Source organism: Sitodiplosis mosellana, unplaced genomic scaffold, assembly GCF_009176505.1.
Source record: "Sitodiplosis mosellana isolate CC-2019 unplaced genomic scaffold, AAFC_SMos_1.0 Smas_scaffold_30, whole genome shotgun sequence".
NCBI lineage: Eukaryota > Metazoa > Arthropoda > Insecta > Diptera > Cecidomyiidae > Sitodiplosis > Sitodiplosis mosellana.
Genome location: NW_022595272.1, coordinates 2099743 through 2113884, shown reverse-complemented (window position 1 = coordinate 2113884; position 14142 = coordinate 2099743). Strand labels below are relative to the sequence as shown.

The window sequence follows — 14142 nt, the reverse complement described above, 5'->3', positions numbered from 1 at the left end:
ATCTACGTTTAAAGTATGCATTCTCCAGAAAATGCTAATACGTACCTAGTTGTTTCAAAATTCAACGATGCTCAAGCGCACCCAACATAGAAAAACATTCCAAATATGCGAATGTGAAAGTTATTCTTCAGCTATAAAGGATTGTTTGATAATAATAAATAACTAACTCTCTCTACATTCATGCTATATCCCGTTGAATGGGCGTTTTTGGCAAACAATGGCGGCCATAGGTCAATATTGAAAGTCGAAGAGTTTTTTCATTGTTCTTTTTTTTCGATTGAAATTATTCAAATTTCCAATGCGGAATAATCATTTGTTTTTTTCATCCAAGCCCAATGTTTAAAGTTAAAATTATTGGCATTGCCGTTGTTGCTGGGAAATTTGTTTTCATTACCTGCAATATAATTACTGATTAGTTCCTATGCGCTCAGCAGCCGGAAAGTGTTCAACAAAATTGACATGTAATGAATATAAATGAATGTATAGAGCAAATGTGCGAAAAAAAAAGTTTCGATCACTAAATATTGCACCGTTTTTTCATGCTTTTTTCTCTCCCATTCACCAAAGGTTCTCTGCAATGAATTAATTACTTTTTCCCCCTGTTTTGTCCGTTCATTTAATGATGATGCTTTGCATACACAAATTGATTTTCTGCTGCGAAAAAAAGTTCGAACATCTCCGGTTGAAAGTATTTGAACCTGCAGTATAATTATCAACTCACGGGCTACTGATTATAAAAGGTCGTTCGTACACGTTCTCCATGAAAAAAAAAATGTCTGATTAATGACTTTACTTTATCCACGCGTCGGTTTTCGCTTTAAAAAAAAAACTCCAAAAAAGGGTTTTTTCCATCGTGACACAGAAGAATCTTTAGCGCTGTTCAAGACACGTTCTCTTTCCCACGTTCCTTTTCCCTGTCGCATCTCTGGCGCGGTTTAGAATGCATTACTTGCGTAATCAAATTTCCGAGCGGAAAACATTAAAGCGAAATGAGGAAAAAATTGGAGGAAAAAAGAAACCAAGTAGCAACATCGTCAACATCGGTATTCAAATTGACTTTAAATATGGAAAGATTGGCATATTGATGATTGGTTCCATTAGCCTTTGTCAGCGCATAAACATTATTTATTCATGACAATGTTGTGGTATAAAGTTCCTTACACCATTTCGAAACATCCGAAAGTGAGCAATTTTCGGTAAGCATTCAAAAACCAGTGTGCACTCATTTATTCATGCACACCGCTCAAGCCGTACACACACACACTGCATGTCAAAATATTCATCGATATAGAGGATTCTCGTATAAATTATTTACGCGCTATTAAAGCAATGTGTGTACGAAGTATCTCAACAGATCGAATTACTTGTGAGGCAAACATTGCTTGAGCTGTTGCTTGCAACATACTTTCCAAAAATAGTGATATTGAAAGATATCAGTGTTGATGCTGTATGTTTTCTCAATTTGGCTTTTTTCGTGTAACTATTTCAATTCGAATGTATAGTGTTCCATAGAGACGGACGAGCAAACACATGCGAGCACGCATCACCTGTCGAATGCGATAAGGAATGCAAGTGTTGTCTCCCACTCAATACATGAAAGCATGCGACTGCAAAGCGCCTGGCACACCTACGTTCATAAATATTGTATATCACCTGTTGAGCATATCATCTTTCGCTCCCTATTTACGAGTGTATTAAAAGGAAAAAAAAACGAAGCTTTGCCATTCATTTTCACACGCTTTCTTTTGCCCGTGTGTTCAAAAGGTGTGGTGCAAGATAAGGGTTTCGGTATTTACCGCTCATGTTAGAATGTCGAAGTGACAACGCGATGTAGTAACGACCACAGTGATGATGACAATATTGTGTACATAATATTCAGTTACAATTTTCCAATGAATTGGCAAAAACACGTTCAAATGTTGACACTCACACCCATCCGTAAAAATCATCCGATGACATCGCGAACGAACGTCGTTCTTCATTTGCAGTCGCTACGGTAATTTTACTGTACTTTCTCTCTTGTACACATCAAATGTACTGCTGCTGCTGCGTAGGTAGCTCCTGCTGTTGCAGCCAGTATTTCATATATAGTATGGAGATTATGAACCATCAAATATGCGGCAACAAGCAAAACAGCAACCGACATTCGACTTTGTTTGCTACTATTAACAACATAACCATGAACAACACCACTACTATTTACCGCATCGACATGGAAAACGGTAAATTTTCGACGACGACGACGACAAACGCTAGTCATTTATGTTGGTACGTACATTTGAGGTATACACAAATCTACAATAGAAATTAGCAGCACCCATCTGAACCGAAATGTGAACTGATGATTGCCACTTGCAATTCTATTCAATTCCCAAAACGCATTAATTGCAAGCAAATAGCATACATGCAGCCCAACAAAACCTATGAACATGCAATATACCAATCTTTAAATCACTGCTACTTCTCGATATGGCTAGGTGCTGAACATTCCCACACACCATACATTCAATTTGTAAGTTGAAATATCGAAATTAGCATCACCATTGCAATGCAGCATGCAATGAAACGACGATACTAGTTAAACAATGTCTCTTGGACGCTTTTGGCTTATTTCAACATAGCCATAGAGCAATCTTGAATTCATTTCACTAGAAGCGTCTGTTGAATGCTCAAACCAGAAGAGTACAGTATGTGCACACAATAAACAAATCTAAATAACTGCAAAAATACTTACAAAATAAGTTTTGCAAAGTTTTGACATTTCTACAAGTTCCATGTGTTACAAGTTCCAATGTACTGTACTCTTGCTTTGATTTATTGTTTATGTCTAAACAATTTGTTCGCTTGAAATTTGTTTCAACTCAGAATTCTACTAAAATAAAAAAAAGCATTTGTGCCGAGGATAGTCTCGCTTTGTGTACACATTTCACCAAAGGAGATAGTGACTGAAATGGAAAAAAAAAATTCCAGTCAAAGTTTATTTTATAAAAATGCTATTTCAAATTGCTCGAAAATATTTCGAATATTCTCATATTGTTTTTCCCAGTTGTCGCTTCAATTATGAAATGGAAAGTTTGGCCATGGATTATGATGGACGCTGTTGCTGAGACTCAACCGACTCAAATTGACATAATTTGATTAGGAGATGATTGGAATGTGTGCGGTTGACCGAAAATACGGTGATTAATGAATGCAAGCAAAAACAAATGTCTCATTCGTCGGAATTTTCGATCCTTTTAAGAGATAAATTTGTCAATTTGAATTGGATGGTTTTTGCCTGTGTGCCACAAATCAATAGACATTGATCTATATTGTGGCTGGATAAATTCCACAATATAACCCATCAAATGGGCACCCGAAAGTTTTAATTAACATATTTCGTGTATATAATGTCTATTGACTAGATCGAGAGGAGAGTATGTGAAAAAATTCGAATATATTTTGAAAGAGGAGAGTATGATTTCTGTTGATTCTATCTGCGATAAAAGGAAGTATGTTGGCATCCCGTCTAGCCTCCGCGGTTTTTTACGGTTTCCGCGGAACTGATAAAAGATAACAACATGGTGTCTTCGGCAAAGTTGTAGTACTCGAGGTCTTCTATAACATTGCTGAAGACATCTATCTTTTATCTCTTATCAGTTGCGCGCAAATCGCGCACATAAAAAAGCAAATTTTATATAGAACTTTTTTTTTCTTATCATTTTTCGCGCTTTTCGCGGAACTGATAAGAGTTAAGAGATAATTGACTTCAGCAATGTTATAGAAGACCTCAACTGCTACAACTTTGCCGAAGACACCAAGTTGTTATCTCTTATCAGTTCCGCGGAAACCGTGGAAAACCGCGAGGACCCGCCAAAAATGAACATACTCGCCTTTAACCATTTTTGAGTCGAAAGAAACTTACTCTCCTCTTTCGTAACAAAGTCAGATGAACTAACTCTCCTCTCGATCTAGTCAATAGATGTGATGATATGTCGTCAAATGTGATGTTTAAAGTGACACAATTTCCTTTTGGGAATGGGTTTCTATGGCATTTCACTCATGACGTAAACGAAATTAGATACACAGAAAAAGAATCTATTTTACCGAATGAATCCATCCGTTTGAGATTGGTATGTTTGTCACGAACACAGTAGTTTCAAGTACTCCACTTCACCGATATAAATTTGCCGGTGATCATGCTGAGAGCCTTAATTTGTACGAGTAATTAACGTACGGTTGGATAAGAGGCAGAGAAAACCAAAGAGAGAGAGAGAGAGAGAAAGAGAGAGAAAGAGGGAAGTGCCGAAAAACCGAACCAACAAACTTGTGGAGAATGTGTGTTTGTGACAATTGTGGTTTATAACAAGATGTCCCGTACACAATATGAGGCATTCAAGTGAAATGAAGTAAGAGCAAAGCAATCAAACAGAGACAAGCGGAGAAACCTCGATACAAATCACAACAAATTTCCGCTTCGAATACTTATAGTCAACTCAAAGTTTGGTTTTTCTTCATTTAACAGCCATTGAAACGTGAACAATCTTGAGCTTTGATTTTGGTTGCGTTTTTTTTTTCAATTCGGTTTCTGATACAGTACGTAAATATCATTATAAGTTTTTGCTGAATAGGTTTTGAAAAGAAGGAACAAAGTTCGAATGAAGGTTTTCCGCATACGCTATCGCTTGTGCAGCAGGATTTACATGGGAGAACACAAATTGATCCTAAAGATTGCGGCAACCGTCCGTTTTTATTTCATAGAACGGGATGTGGGTCAAGCACCTGAAGTACAAATGGCTAAGCAAACAACATTTGCTGTTTGACGCAAAGCTTACCAAGTTCCAAATAAATATAGGACACACGAGATGTGCACGTTTCTGTGAACATCAAATGATGTAGCTAATAAAATTTGACGAATGCTGTATTGGTTTTTGGCCAAGTAGTTTGCATAATGCATGTCCATGCCCAAACACAATCAAATTCACAACATTTAATCAAAGATTTCCTGAAACCATAGCCAACCGACCAAATAGTGTATTGTGTATCCCTTTGACGATGGCACAATGTTACGTGCATATATATTGTGCTGTGTTCAAAATGATGACGAAGAAAGGCAACCACTCATCGCCAACTACCGATTTCAAATTGGTTGAAACATTGAACATTGTTCGACTGATGTAATTAACTTCCTAGCATTTATTTTGCAAACATAGCAACCGAATTAAACATTTCCGACTAAAATCCGCCTTCTTAGTTGAACATTCCAAAATCTATCGGTCTGGGTATTTATTTACATGGCGAGTGGATAAATGATTTCGATAAATTGTGTTTGATTGCATACGGCAATTTCAGTAGTTGCCCGAGTCGTGCAAGGTGTGTGTATATCGTATTTGTTTTTCACATGACATAAAACGGATTTATTTTCCATATGGAGCTAGTGAAGAAGAGATGTCGATGTTGTTGAGTTTTTGTGCGCGTAAGGGAGAAAGAGAGAGAGCGAGAGTGTAACATACCGATAAAATAATGATGCGGAACACTCCAACTTAATAGCTCCCATAGCGTTTTCGCAAGTAAATTCCGTTCAAGGTATATTCCAGTTTCGATTTTCTCGCTTCGTCCAATTTCTGCACAATCCGCACACATTTATTTATATACACAGTAGAAATATTGTGTGCAGTGACCGATGAAAGCTGTACTCTGCAGCTGTTAGTTGCTTCCAACAATAATTTATTATGAGTACACACGTTTGAACTGAAAGCCAATTCACTCCATTGAAGAGACACCATGTGTATCTTAGATTTAATGTGAATACAGTAGTGTTCCTTAACTCTACACACACACACACAAACACGCACACATCCATTCATCATGCGGATTTGTTTGTATTTATCCAAGGTTACTCAAGTCATTTGGCTAGAGAAAAAATAACAGCCTGTGAAAACAATTGATAAACGAAATGAATGTGAATGGCACCGGGCACCAGGCACTAGGTAGCTGATCAAAGTCCAAATTGATGACCAGCTTCTGTTTGCCATAGTCACTTTGCATACTTTCATTGTTGATACCAAAAATTGAAAGCCCAACAAAGTGTCATGAGGCTAAGCATAATCTAAACGCAGTTAGATGTAATCTGCAGATCTGTCGGTGCATCAAATGAAATTCTTATTTATTGACTTTGAGCGTATGACGATGACACGCAAGGCATTTATCCAAATGTTTGTGCTCAACACTGCCCAAAGCGGCAGCCATATCACACCTGATCCGGGTGCAAACAAAAGAAATCCGTTGAAAGCACCTCACAGAAGTGCATCGAATTCAATAATTTTAGTCGGTGACAGCGTCTGCGATGAATAGTTTAACCAAATATTTATGTATTCGCATCAAATCCCAACCCCATGACCATAATTCACGTCAGCAATGGACCCTGGAAACATGAAGCTAAGCCGTTGACTGGATTGAAAAATTGTTTTCGGTGTCGAATACATGCAAATTAGTGCGCGCTGGAAATGAATTTTGTGGAAACGGCTTCTGCATATGGGCGAACGAACGTGAAGCTGACCATAAATTTCCAAAGCATCCTCGATCGAATATTCTTTCTTCCCCCGTTTTATTCACTCGCCAAATATTTAGCAATTAATTTCGTTCTACGTCCGTCCATCGGTGCTACCGGCTGAGGAGACGACCCATAATGTATGTAAAAGTGGACCGGAGTGAATAGCGCGCCACGAGCACAACAACTCTAATACCACTTTGTGCATTTGTGTAATTAAGTTTAGGTCGCGAATAATCCTCTGCTAATTTTAATGGAATCGTAAGCAGAACGAATGTACGGATAAAACCATCGGCCACAAACACAAACACACTCTCTCTTCATACGTTGGATATAATTTATATCGAAATATGTATTCGACCTTTCGGTGCTAAACTCTCTCGTTGGCTGCCTCTCTCTCTCTCTCTCTCTGATTTGATACGCTCTACTGTACCGTTTGTCCCCATCTGCGTATTGAAATAAAGCCAATTAAGATCTCTTTCTGGTTTTTGTTGTTATTATTATTATTATTTTTTGTTCCTGGTTTGCATGCATGCATTATCGCCTGTGTCCTCCAATGCTCTTCTGATTTCTTTTTTGTCATTATTATTTGGGGCTTAATGAGAGCACATTTTCACGGGACATTAGCTTAACGTTTCTCTGCTTGTGATCTTGCGTTAAGATATTCAACATGATTAATGGGTTTAACATCAGTAATAAGAGTGTTTTTGCACACTGCACATTTCCGTTGCAAAGAGACGACCGACATTTTTGTGAGGTACGATGATGCTTCTCCACCTCGTTTAATTAAAAGCAACAGTTATGCCACATAGTATTTAGCTTTATTTATGTTTTCGCTTGAATTTAATGTGATTTGATGGTTTCTTTTAAGCTGGGATTTAGCGACATTTAATGTGTGTCGCTCGCTAGCACGATGATTTGAGCATTCAAATTGAACAAGCAATAACCTTTAGAAATGCGGTTTGACTACGCGCCACCCATAAATGTCTCTTGTGATGCTGCATTTTAATTCCACATCCCATTAGACGTATAATGAGTCGACAGCGACGCGAGACCCTCCACTCTAAATTTTCAATTGAGAATTGGTTTATATGGTGACGTCCTCCATGTTGACAGAGGCAGCCAAAATGACGATGTCTTGTTTGTCTTAGTTTGAGCAATCATCAGCAGATAAATCAATGCTATGGTGCTTTCGACGATTCAAACAAATGTTGAAAAAATGATTTGCATTTCAATGCCAAGCCAATTTAAACGTGGAAAGTTGAAACAAAGTTTAATTAATTTCAAATATTTATTCAAAATGGAAATGGTTATTAGTTGATGAATTTTCGTGGCGTTTAAGTGCACTGTCATGACATTTTCAATGTTGAGCCATTAGAGCGAAAATGTGTGATGCGAAGGAATTCTTTTCATTTGAAATAAATACTACTCTATGTGCTTTGGCAAACACTCAACCGAGAGTAAATAATTGATTTTGACGCGTGACTGCATTCGAGCTAAGATTTTCTCCCATGGTACACACCCACACACACACACACACATACAATTCACTAGAAACGATTGAAAATAGAATACAGCAAACGGAAAACGAAAATGCGATTTTGTTCCCCTTAACAAATACTTCGTGAAAATAAAATTCCGCTCTTTTATCAACCTGTACTACTTTCTTTATCGCGCGCGCGCGAGAGAGAGAGAGAGAGAAAAAAATCACTTTCAGACAAAAACTGCGGCGCGCACATCATTATGATATCACACTGGTTTCCCTTCATTCGACTTTAACTTTATAGAGTTGCAGCTGCATTCGATTTGATGAATCCTGCACTGAATGAAAATGAACACACAGTAAACGACGGAATAATAGGACAACAGCGGCAGCAGCAGCAGCTGCAGCAATGACACCAGTAGCGGCAAAAAAATGAAGTGAACGTGCATATGGTAATGATGACAAAGATCTCATTGCAATGACAATGGCCGCACAAGTGTTGTATATGTTTAGCTCGAACAATGTACCAAATCTTGCTTATTATTCGCATGATATGAGATGCAAAATCTTTATGCACCACTCATCCTAATGAAAGCAACAAAAACAGAAAATGCAAATGCAAAATGGAAATGTACGAGGCGTGCAATGCGCACACATGTACACGTACACGTACACGTACACAAGCACAATGATTTCACGCAAATAAAACGAAACTCACACACGGCATGGCGAGAGAGAGAGAGAGAGAGAGAAAGCGCTGAATTTCGCATTCTACCCTGGTATCCTCATCCGAAATGAGTTGTTATTTGATTTTCATTCGGCATGTTCATTGTTTTCGTTGTGTGGTTGAAATTGATGCACACGATTTTTTACTCTCCATATCAATTCTCCATGAACGTGTGGTTTCGAGTTGCAGATGCTTTCCTTTAGTTTTTTTAAACCGATTGAGAGACTTCAGACATGGCAACCGGAACAAGTGTTGAAAGTTATTCGTAAACTGAACATTCTCAGGAAAAATTTCGATAATTCAATGATGTGCCAAGCGAACCGTTTTGCTATCTCAAACGCATGTTGGAGGTCTTCTCTCGCTCTCACTCTCGACAGCTCTGACGTCTTTTCACTCTCGAATGCCACCAATGGCAGCGCAAAATGTGCATTGTTCAGTTTGAATGTGCTTAATGAAAACGTACAATAGTCAATTCTAAATTGAAAATAGTCGATTCAGAATTCGACGAACAGTTCAAAGGAATTCTGACTTTTCGTGCGTCAGTCAATTGTTGTTGATGCTAGAGAGCACGTTTGTTCAATAAAATCGCCATAAAATCCGTTAGCAAAAAATTAAAATTAATGGGAGAGGTAGAGTGGAGGGAAAAAAAAGCCAAAATCATTTGCAAAATGTAAATGAACAATAATAATAATTGCGCAACAATTCGCAAATCATTCATGTTGAAGCCGATTCAATTTTTACACTCGATTCCTTTGTTGTTGACGTTGCCCGGGATGAGTGAGCCTTTTGTTTTTGTGCGCCCACAGTGAATGATGAGCAAAGCCGTGAAATACGTGAATATTCAATTAAAAATGTAAATGTTCTTATTTATGCGATTGCTTAATGTTTCCATTCAATTCTGCGTCATTGTTGTGTGCACAGTATGCAACGAATACACTGCAAACGAGCCAAAACAAAATCAGCACTCGTCTGATTGTGTATACATTTTTCGCAGCAACATTTCCATGCATCGTAAAAACAAATAAACGTTTGCGCAACAGAGAATTCGATGAAATTCCCCGCAATTTAACATCTCCGTTAAGTGTAAGTTGTTTCCACTTTAAAATGTGTGCCAAAAAGATCGGCGAAAAAACAACAGAGTGCTTCAATTATGCATGACATTGTTTTCGGAAAATTATTCTCTTCTCTTGAATTTTTTTGGTTGTTCCTGGAAAAAATAAAAATTTCGACATCTCAACGTGAATGTTCATTAGACCTTATTGAATTCGAACGAGCATTGCTGTATGACGTATCAAGTACAGAAATGTCATTGGAAACCATACCGCTCAAATTGGTGATGGTGAATGCATGCGATAGGCGTTCATATCATTTGAACGGTTAGTTTGGGGCAAAATTGGAATTCATGGAATCACTTTGACTCTGTTAAAACCGAAAAGTATTTCTTCTCTGTGATATCTGAATCGCTGTTGGCATTTCAAAAACCATTTATCCAGGCTTTAATTAGCGTCGAAATTGTTGTATTAAATCAAAAGCACTAAATGAAACAGCAAATCGACCTGATCGAAATGGTTTCGGGCACAATGTGCAAAACAATACGAATTTGAAACGTTTGCCCATCAACATAACTGAGATTGCATTGAGCGCGGCGGTCCTAAACCAATGACGACGGAAACCGATTTCCAGGCTACGTGTTCGCATAACAATACACATAACTGTGCTCATAAAACCATTTAATTTCGATTTCGTGGATGCAAAATGCGTATCAAGACACGAATATCAAAGACAAGCCACCCAAATTCACATTTAATACACGACAAGTGCCTCCTTTTGTGCCGAAGAGAGCGTAAACAATCCACAGATATGGATGAAAACTTTAATTATTCTTGTAATGAATACTCCGGCACTTGAATGGCCTATTACAACATAGACTGTGTTGCCCCTCACTTTCTTCCGTTCACTGCACGCGCCTAATCAACAAACACGCGCACAAACACAGCGATGATATGGAGCGAGAGTGAGGAGTGAATGTTGTGCGGGCGATAACGAGCCATGGCAATGCATGACTTTATTGTAACGGAAAGCACTTGAGAATTACTTTATATTCAAAATACATTTAATGACAATGAGCAAATTGCACATTTCATCATAAAAGTTGTGCTTGTCCCTCTCTGCCCTCTCTTGCGAACGGCGCAATGTCAGCACATTTGACTGTGTTGTTACTGAGAGAGGGTAAATTATGGTTTCGTAAATCGGAACTGAAACGAGAGAGATAAAAAAAAGACTCATCGACAATTGACCGAAAATCAGGCAATTAGACGAGATCCAGCAAATCGAGCAATAAATCACGATGATTTGCTCGTATTGTATTCAAAATGCGTTGTAGCCGAATCAAAAATACCGCTGGCGTCAACATTTTCAGTTTTCATCATCGATTTCTCGATTCGATTCGAATCGCATCGAAACGAATTGGCAATAGAATTGTGTGCGGCCAAATGCAAATCAGTGTGCACTGTGCAACGAAATTAAACGAGATTCCATGGCCAGAAATTCATTTGACTGATGAATTAGAGAACCGCAATGGCGATATAGGACTTTTCCTAAATGTCACATGCCACAAAAATGAATCGTTCGCACGAAATTCATACACGTTTTATGACATTCTCGTTCATTTCCAAACCCAGAATTAAAATGCTATCAAAATGCACAAGAGACATAGTGCTCAGTATGAGATTCAGCTATAAAATTGAACGCTATAAAATCGAATATGCTTGTAGAGCCGAGTACAATTAATACGATGCGATACACTTGATGTGACTAGCACACATGATGAGAGAACATATTGAAAATATTCAGCATCGCCTTCCAATAATCGATAAATACGACATCTCCCCCGAGGATATTCTCATTTGCATCACAAATGCCTGTGAAACGAATCAATCACAAGCACTTAATTGAAGCATTGAAATATTGAAATTGAACTGAGACGGTTATGGTTTATGTTATGTTGGATTGCGTCATTAAAACCACATTCAGATGCAAATTTTCAAAAGCTCTTGCTTTGGATTTAATTTCAATGAATGGCTCTTCGCCAGATATTTCCACAGATATTTGAACACAATTCATTAGTTGGCAAATTAACATTGATTTTAATGTTTATGAACATGATGATTACGATTCCGTATGGAGAAATTACCATTCATTGAGCCCAATGATCTTAATACTGTTTGTTTTTGTCCATCATCGACGGTAATTCACAATGCTCATCAAATGAATTTCCCCTTCTCGAACACTTGTGACGTCTAAACATTGACGAGTCATATTCAATTTGGCTAAAAGACATTCGGGCAAAAATACAACGCATAATTAACCCATTAACGCCCAAGGAAATTATTTTTTCGAATTTTCCGATGAAAATTTGTAGGTATTCTATTTTTTGGCCGAATATGATTTTCCCAAAGTTTCATGTCATTCTGATCAAAAAAAAATTCGACTTTTCACGAGTTTTCCGGGAAAATGGAAAATCGGAAAATCCGGAAAATTTTGTGAAAATTCTCTCTGGACATTTGGCAACCACCTTGCAAAATTTCATTCCAGAATTCCAAACCGTTTAGCCGAAAGAAAGAAAAATGTAAAAAAAGTCACTAAAAAAAATCACGAATTTCGCGTCCTAAAAATAGGACGTTGGGCGCTAATGGGTTAATGAAAACGAACACATTAAGTTGGGCCATTGAGTTGCTGATATCAAGTCAATGGTCAAGACAGATTGAATAGAATGACTTTTTTTCCAGCGCTAAAATTCGATTGCCAAGGAAAATAATTCCTTTTGATACAACCATAACTTAATGATGCTTGTATTTGTTGTGTTTGCATTGTGTGTATTTGCCACAGGGCTGATGGATGTTCGGTAGGAAGTCTTGATACAGCCATACTGCTATTGACCAAAAATCAATGGTACGTCGCACAAAGAGAGCTGTGATACTCATTCATGCCCGTTTATTTATTTGTTTGTATGCCTAAAGTGATCTATTAATCACAGATAAGACGATAAATCATCGGACGTTATCTTAACGTTTTGGTTGAAAATGTTGTGCACCAAGGCAAATGGCGATATGTTGATGAACGTATTGGAAATGTGTTGCAGTTGAAATATTATCAAGTGTGAATATTCAATTCAGATTATAATGCTTTTTTGTTCGCAAAATATCAATATTTAACCAGAGATTAAGCTCAAAGAATCCCATATAATATTGGAAGTAATGAATATTTTAATCTGAATTTAATCGTTAACCATTCGATCGAAACTGAAATGCTGTCATTGGAATATGGAAATAATCAAAAATACTTTCAACCGTTTCGACACTGTTCGATGAACTAGACTTATGCAGTTGATTATGCAATGTTAGCTCCGTTCATTTGTACTTCATCGATGAAACGAGACATTAACATTTCATAAACTCGTGCTTCTATTTTCAATTCAGCATTTGATTGATTAAAAGCCTTAGTGTCAAGTCAAGCACTTCATTAGGATGGCATTTTCAATTGATTTCCGCGACGCTGGCCCTCGTGTTTCAGTCATGTACTATGTCACTTTTGATTCAGCCAATTTAAGCAACCATTTCAATCCATCAGCCATTTTATGCACAAGTATTTTATTACTGACGTTAACTACGTGCTAAAGTCATGCACTGAAACGTTATCATCAACTTTTTTTTATCAACAGTTTTGATGAGTCTCTTGTCTCAAGTGAATCTCATTCGCATCGCAATTTACATCGTTCTTAATGTGGGACCAAAATATGACGTTGTGAATAAAGAATCGATACTTAAATACGTCACTAAGTTTGATATGGACTGTTAAAACTTTTGCCCATCATGTAAAGTTGTATGTGTGTGTGTGTGTATTTGCGGCCATTCGATGGCACTTCACTAAAGAGGATAACTTTTCCATTTTGCGATCACTGTGTTGTCATTCTCTTGGATTATTTTTCATTCGCATCCATAGGTTCTGACACCAAAAAATTCAGGGGGGGTCAAGCCAAAAATTCAAGGGGGGGTCAAAAAAAACAATTCTATCTAGTGTAAATTTCTTCCCGAAAAAAATTGCTGACCGGGGGGGGGGGGGGCCCCAGATCCGCAATTTCGAATTTGAAGAGCAAAAAAAAAAAAAAGGTCCTCACTTTCGAAAATCGATTCTATCTAGTGTAAAACCGGTATCCAGAAAAAAGTGAGATCTAAAACAACAAAAAAGATCCGAAAATGGCAACGGGTCCAAAAAAATCGTTGGGGGTCAAATTTTCCCAGGGGGGGTCAAATTTTTCCAGGGGGGGTCAGGATCAACGAGATCAGACTATGTCAGAACCTATGTTCGCATCCAATTTGAAATGCTTTTCAAACGAACCTCAAT

The 14142-nt window shown here is 37.7% G+C and overlaps 1 long non-coding RNA gene across 1 annotated transcript in view; it reads left to right on the top strand.

Annotated features, from left to right (window-relative positions):
• LOC129568997 (uncharacterized) overlaps positions 1-14142 on the top strand; it is a 103208-nt gene that overhangs the window by 68971 nt on the left and 20095 nt on the right. The gene's annotated exons all lie outside the window — the stretch shown is intronic.